Raw genomic sequence first — 6,220 nt, forward strand, 5'->3', positions numbered from 1 at the left:
TCGGCAGCGAGTCTTTGAGCTGCATCCGTGCAGATCCGTGAGCTGTGCTTCAGGCATTTTCACTGCTTAACCACAGGTTGTTCATTTATTTTTTGGTTGTTTCCAATTTTTGTTGTTTGTTATTATAAATGCTCTTGTGAGAAGATTCTGGGTTAACGAGGCTCCCTGTGCTCTACAGCACACACCTAGAAGTAGGACACCTGGGTCATGGGGTGGGAGCAGCTTCAGTTCTTCTGGCTATTGCCAAACTTTTCTCAAAAGTGGTTCTACCAACTTGTACTCCTACCAATGTAACTCTCAACTCCCCACACCCTTGCCTGTACTTGGCATTATCACACTTTTAAAAATTCTGGGGCAAAGGGGCTGGCAGATGGCAAACAGCTAGGTCACTAGACTCCCTTATGGCCACCTGTGGTTCAAGTCTTGGACCCGATAACTTCAAACTCATGCCGGGTGTGTGTGCATGCGTGTCCAAGATCCTGGGAAGAGAAGGGATTGGGGCATTGCCATACCCCATGTCGGTGACATCTCTCTGTCTGTTTCTGTTTCTCTAGCAAGCACATGAGCCCTACAGCAAAAATCTCTCCAAAAAAAAAAAAAAAAAACATAGTGCCAGAACCAGCAGGTGATTAATGGTTACATTGCTGATCTCCCACATAGTCGATCACAATTCAAGTTCTGGACCTGGCGGCGCATGTGCATGCCCAAAATCCCAAGCTGAGAATGGAGAAAAAGGGAATACAGTGTGGCTATTCCCCCCCAGGGGTAATTTCTCACTTTCTGTCTCCTTATCTCTCTCTGTCTCTCCGGTAAGTGCATGTGCTCTGCAGCAAAATTATCTTTCTATAGGAAAAAAAAAAAAAAATTCCGGGCCAATTGGCCCTGCAGCAAAGTGGTGAAGGATGCCAGGTCCCACGTAGCCGACCACAGTTCAAGCCAGTGACACTGGCGAGAAGACTCATGTCCCTCAGGGCTGGGAGATACATTGGGTAAGGCACAGCAGAAGGCTCAAGCCCATGTCCAGAGAGAAGAAGGATGTTCCCGATCTTGGCACAGACGGCGGGAAATGTCGTGATTCCATAGTGGAGAGCTCGGGGAAGGATGCCTCCAAGATGATTAGCTTCACTCAATAGTTCAATGATGTATTTTCTGCTTATTTTACAAAGAAACATTTACTGCAGTCTCTCTTCTATACACTGTGCATTTGTACATTACGGCAGAGGGAGAACGGTAGGGGACACTTTCGTTCACTACTATCTCATGTCTCCTGCTTTTCCTTGACTGCTTAAGAAAATTAATCTTGGCTTCAACATTTACATTATCTTCCCTTTTACAGGCTACTAGATTCCCTAACTGGCAGTCTCCCTCCTGGGTTGGCATCACTCAGAGAAGCACAGGGTGGCCACATTCAACACCAACAGTTCCAAGTCTGCATCTGCCGGTGCCCCGCGCCTTCCACGCCATGGCTTCCACCTTGGCTGATCTGAGCTTCGCATAGACTCCTGCTCTGAGGCTGGCAAGATAGAGTGGTAGGTGTTTAATTTTTTAAAGAATATTTTATTTATTTATTATGGTGGGGGTTTCTTAATTTTTTGTTCTTAATTCCCATTTAACAGATGATGAAGCTAGGGGCCAAGGAAGAGATAATGTTTGCAAAAGCCACTCAGCTTATGAGAAGCAGAGTTTCAACTAGAATCCATTTTCTCTGCATCCCAGGTCAGGTCTTTGCAGGCCAAGGCTTGGGGTCCAAAGCTGTGTGTTAGGGTGGAAAGGGGGCTAGGGAGGTGGCAGGCAGGGCCTCAGGACATGTGCTCCCTCCAGGGAACACCAGCAATTCCTGGGGTGCCCTTTCCCAGCATCGGGTATTGTTAACCAGCTGCAGCTGGGTATGAACAGAAGGTCTCTTCCTCCTGCAAAGACAGTGGCCCCTCTCAGGGCAGAAAGCTGCTAAAAGCACCTTCACTGCCAGAGAAAACCAGAGGCTTGCCAAACTCAGTCATTGCTTAGACCTGCTCCAGGCCAGAACAGAATCTCGCTTTATTGAGCCATGAGCTAAAGGCCAAAGAAAACAATAGTGGGACCCCAGTCTACAAGGACCCAGCCCCCTCCCCTGAGATCCTTCCCCCAGCAGCAGATGGTGACCACTTCTGTGACTCACTCCTCCCCAGGGAGCAGCCTTTGGAGGAAATGGCCTCTGCACGGGAGGAGCTTTCTATGGATGAACTGCAGGGAGGTCTCTGGTCTCCAGGAAGGAAAAACACAGCAAGGGTTGCAACCACAACGCTGGCAACAGGGATCATCTCCAGGGTTTTTGGGCAACATGCAGGAAGCGCAAGGGGGAAAGGTGACACTGGGAAGCCAGCTTCCCCCCCCCACCTCCCCCCCACACCTCCCCGCCCCGGCCCTGGCTGGAACACCTCCTCCAGTCTAGTAGCAGGGACAAGGACAGAGCTGGGCCCAACAGGCCTACTGCTACAAGAACAAGATCATGCCACCACTGGCCAGGGGTGGTGACCCCCAGCACTTCCCTAGGTGTGAGTGCCCTGGAGAGAACAAGTGAGACTGCTTGCCTGGGCTAACGTGGATAAGGTTTTACGTTTTAGATTTTTCACCAGAAGAAAAGGCCTGATTCTCCTTTGTGTTGCTAAATCCCATCTTTACAGAAAGTCACACATAAGGTAATGATGCAAACAAGGAGAAAATAGAGTCAAACTGCTTGCCCTCCAAACCTGTCCCTGACCCTTAAAGATTTTACAAAAACATGCATTTTGCCTCTTGGCATCGGCTGGCAGGAAAGAAGAACAGCAGCCCTGGCAGTGTGGGACTCCCAAGGACTCTAGGTGGCCTTCTTCTAGTTGCAGGGGTGAGTCTCTGGGCAGCAGAGTGCTGTGGATGGACTCTAAGCCCCGCCTCCACACACACACTTCACTGGTGCCAAAGACATGAGTGGACAGCTGGCAATAGACCCTTAGTATAGTGCCTGTCCAGGTCCAAAACTTCAATTGTTTCTTCCTTCATCCACGGGCTCATTCACCTGTCCTTCTACAGGCGTGTGCCAGCTGCTCTGCTGTGCCCACTGTACTGACCACAGAGAGGTTGCCGGTCACCGTCACACACAGTCAGGTGTCACTTAGCGCCTGGGATACGTCTTGAGAAATGCATCCTTAGCTGATTTCGTCATCATGTGGTCATCATAGAGCGTACTTGCACAAATCTAGACGGCACAGCTCACGACGCAGCCAGGCCAATTGCTCCCATGGGACCACCGTCACACACGCAGTCCGCCATGGACCGTCACATCCTTGTGCTGGCCTTTGCCCAGGCCCTCATTCCAAGGTGTGCTGAACACCATCTACATCCAAGCAGCATGCTGGATGGGGAATCCAGAGACGAAGGAGACATGGCCCCATCATCAAGCTCCCTGTGGCGGGCTACTAAATCTCCATCCTTGGAACACAGATTTGGTTTTTGGAAATAATACCATTTTTTTTACATTCATTCATCCAGTATGTATTTTTTCATGATAGAGCACGTGCATGCTCACACGAGAGAGAGAGGAGCCACGTGCACAGGGTCTGGACACACCATAATTTCTTTCCTCCAGTCCTCCAACTTGTTGGCTCACATGCATGCTCAGCCATCTCGGGTTGACTGGGGCAGGGATTCGAACCGCGGTTGTCACGTGAGATCTGGCCTCTCTTGAGCAGCACATTACCACTGCACCATGGAGCCAGCCTACATGTATCTCTTAGCTAACCCCATTGTAAGCATGAGAATGTAAACGTGCACACAACAGAAATGGTTCCTGCCCACAGCTAGCTTACCTTCTGGTGGGGGGCGCAGACAATAAAACACGAGCTTAACACAGTAGGCTTATTTACTCCAAGTAAGCAAGCAAATTTTAAAAATATATATGGAGATCACTTCTAATCCTAGTGCTTGCTAGGAAGACAGAGGGAGCCACTGTGACTGGCAGCAATTGCCGGTTAAAGGAGTCACAGCCTGCAGGGAATAGGGCTTGGGGCTAATGACAAATACAGAAGGACAGCAGGGTATAGGGAGCAATTCCTGAGTCCTCAGCAGCCTGGGAAGCCACCCCTGAGAGTGTCCAGGAACAAAGGGAGGGGCATCTGAGGGACTTGGAAGATTAACACCCTACATGAAAGGTGTAATTGATTCTAGGACACGACCGACGTTTAGACATACAATTCCTAAACTGCACCTCAAAAACAAGTGTGGACGCTGGGCGTGTGTGCGTGCATGCCCAAGATCCCAAGGGGAGAATGGAAGAGAAGGGATTGCGGCGTGGCCATCCCCCCTGGGGGGCGATTTCTCGCTTTCTGTCTCTCTGTCTTTCTCTGTCTTTCTGGCAAGCACTCGCTCAAAAAAAAATAAATAAATAAATAAGGAGAAAAAAACCAAGTGTAGAAAAAAATACCGTGGTGGGGGCCAGCAGATGGCATAGGGGTTGCGTCACTAGACTCCTACATGGCCAACTGCGGTTCACGTCCTGGACCCAGTGACTTCAAATGCTTGCTGGCACATGCACGTGCATCCCCAAGATCTCTGGAGGAGATGGAGGAAAAGGGATTGTGGCATGGCCATCCCCCACCCCCCCCACGCCCCCGTCCCCGGGGTGATTTCTCACTTTCCCTCTCATAGTACCTGTCTCTATTTCCAGAGAGCGCCCGCGCCCTAAGGAAAAATTTCTCATCAAAACAAAAAAAATACTGTTTGTTTGTTTGTTTGTTTGTTTGTTTGTTTGATCTCCCATAGGAAACTCTGAAGTTTTTGGGTTATCTTTTTATTCCATAAATATGAGTGTGTGGGTATATTTTTTCTCATAACATCTCTTCTACTTTTTCTTAGATAATCAAAAGCCCTATACAAAGTTTGGATTCTGGATAAAATTTAAAGATAGCATATTTTCTGACAGATTGGACATGGGGTGTGAGAAACACTTTTATTTTTATCTTAAAAAAAATAGAGAGAGAATAGGGTCAAGGTTGGATACCCAGAGATATGGCTGATAGGATGGAACTATCTGGTCCTGAATGCTCTTCCCCCATCTGTCCAGGTGGGTCTATTTAGCCTCATTCATCTTTGCAAATTCCATTCTGCCTTCCTCACCCTCAAGGGCTCCCGTCTCTCCATTCTGCCTCCCTCACCCTCAAGGGCTCCTGTCTCTCCATTCTGCCTTCCTCACCCTCAAGGACTCCCCTCTGCTCCTCTGAGACCTTGTGCGTAGCATTGTCCTTCCCCCACGATATCATACACTTTCTTTCTTTGTGTTCGCTGGTCAGCAGATTGTAAGCAGCTTGAAGATGGGACGATGCCTTCATCGCCTGTTTCCTAACCACCTATCACAGAGCCTTCCTGGTATTGAGAGCTTAATAAATACATAAATAAGTAAATAGGTCAGGCACATCAGTGGGCTCTTTTACAAGTATTTATCCCTGATCTTCAGAATAACCTCACAAGGTGCATGTTGTTTTCCTATTTCATAGACAAAGAAATTAAAACATAGACAGGTTTAAGCTTATCTAAAGAAATAGCTCATACATTGCTGAGCTGGAGTTTGGACCCAGGTCCACAGAACCCCAACTCATCTCTGTGTGTATTCATCCAATAAGTGGGTGTGTGAGATTACCAATGCTGGGAACCAACAGTTAGCATAATGGCTATGTCGCTGGACTCCCACGTAGTTGACCGCGGTTCGCGTCCGGACCTGGTGGCTTAAAATTCACGCCAGGCGCGTGTGTGTGCGTGCCCAAGATCCCAAGAGGAGAATGGAGGAGAAGGGATTGCGGAGTGGCCATCCCCCCTGGGATTTCTCACTTTCTGTCTGCCTGGAGTAGCACCTCCAAGGCTTTGTGAGGGAGGTGAGCCCCGTACAGGTCACACAAGAAGGAAGGCAAGCTTAGGGACCAGCCCCAGAGTAGCACCTCCGAGGCTTCGTGAGGGAGGTGAGTCCCGTACAGGCCACACAAGAAGGAAGGCAAGCTTAGGGACCATATAGCCAACTGCAGTTCAAATCCTAGATCCAGCAGCTTGAAAACACTCTGAGTGTGAACATGTGTGTGCCCCAAATCCTGATGGGATGGAGAAATAGAAAAGGATTGTGATGTGATCACCCCCCATGTAGAGAGTGCTTTCTCTCTCTCTCTCTCTCATTCTCTCTCTCTCTCTCTCTCTCTCTCTCTCCCTCTCCTACAGCAAG

General features: G+C 48.9%; 1 long non-coding RNA gene across 8 annotated transcripts in view; it reads left to right on the top strand.

Moving 5' to 3' along the window:
* The window catches only part of LOC102500247 (uncharacterized), a 91,381-nt gene that overhangs the window by 26,451 nt on the left and 58,710 nt on the right, over positions 1–6,220 (top strand). For all 8 annotated transcript variants that reach the window (XR_001370086.2, XR_333966.3, XR_001370085.2 and 5 more), the window contains exon 3: positions 1,337–1,529. This is a non-coding gene — a long non-coding RNA (uncharacterized LOC102500247). The remainder of the gene's footprint in view (positions 1–1,336; positions 1,530–6,220) is intronic.

This window comes from Tupaia chinensis, unplaced genomic scaffold (genome assembly GCF_000334495.1).
Source record: "Tupaia chinensis unplaced genomic scaffold, TupChi_1.0 Scaffold000119_2, whole genome shotgun sequence".
NCBI lineage: Eukaryota > Metazoa > Chordata > Mammalia > Scandentia > Tupaiidae > Tupaia > Tupaia belangeri.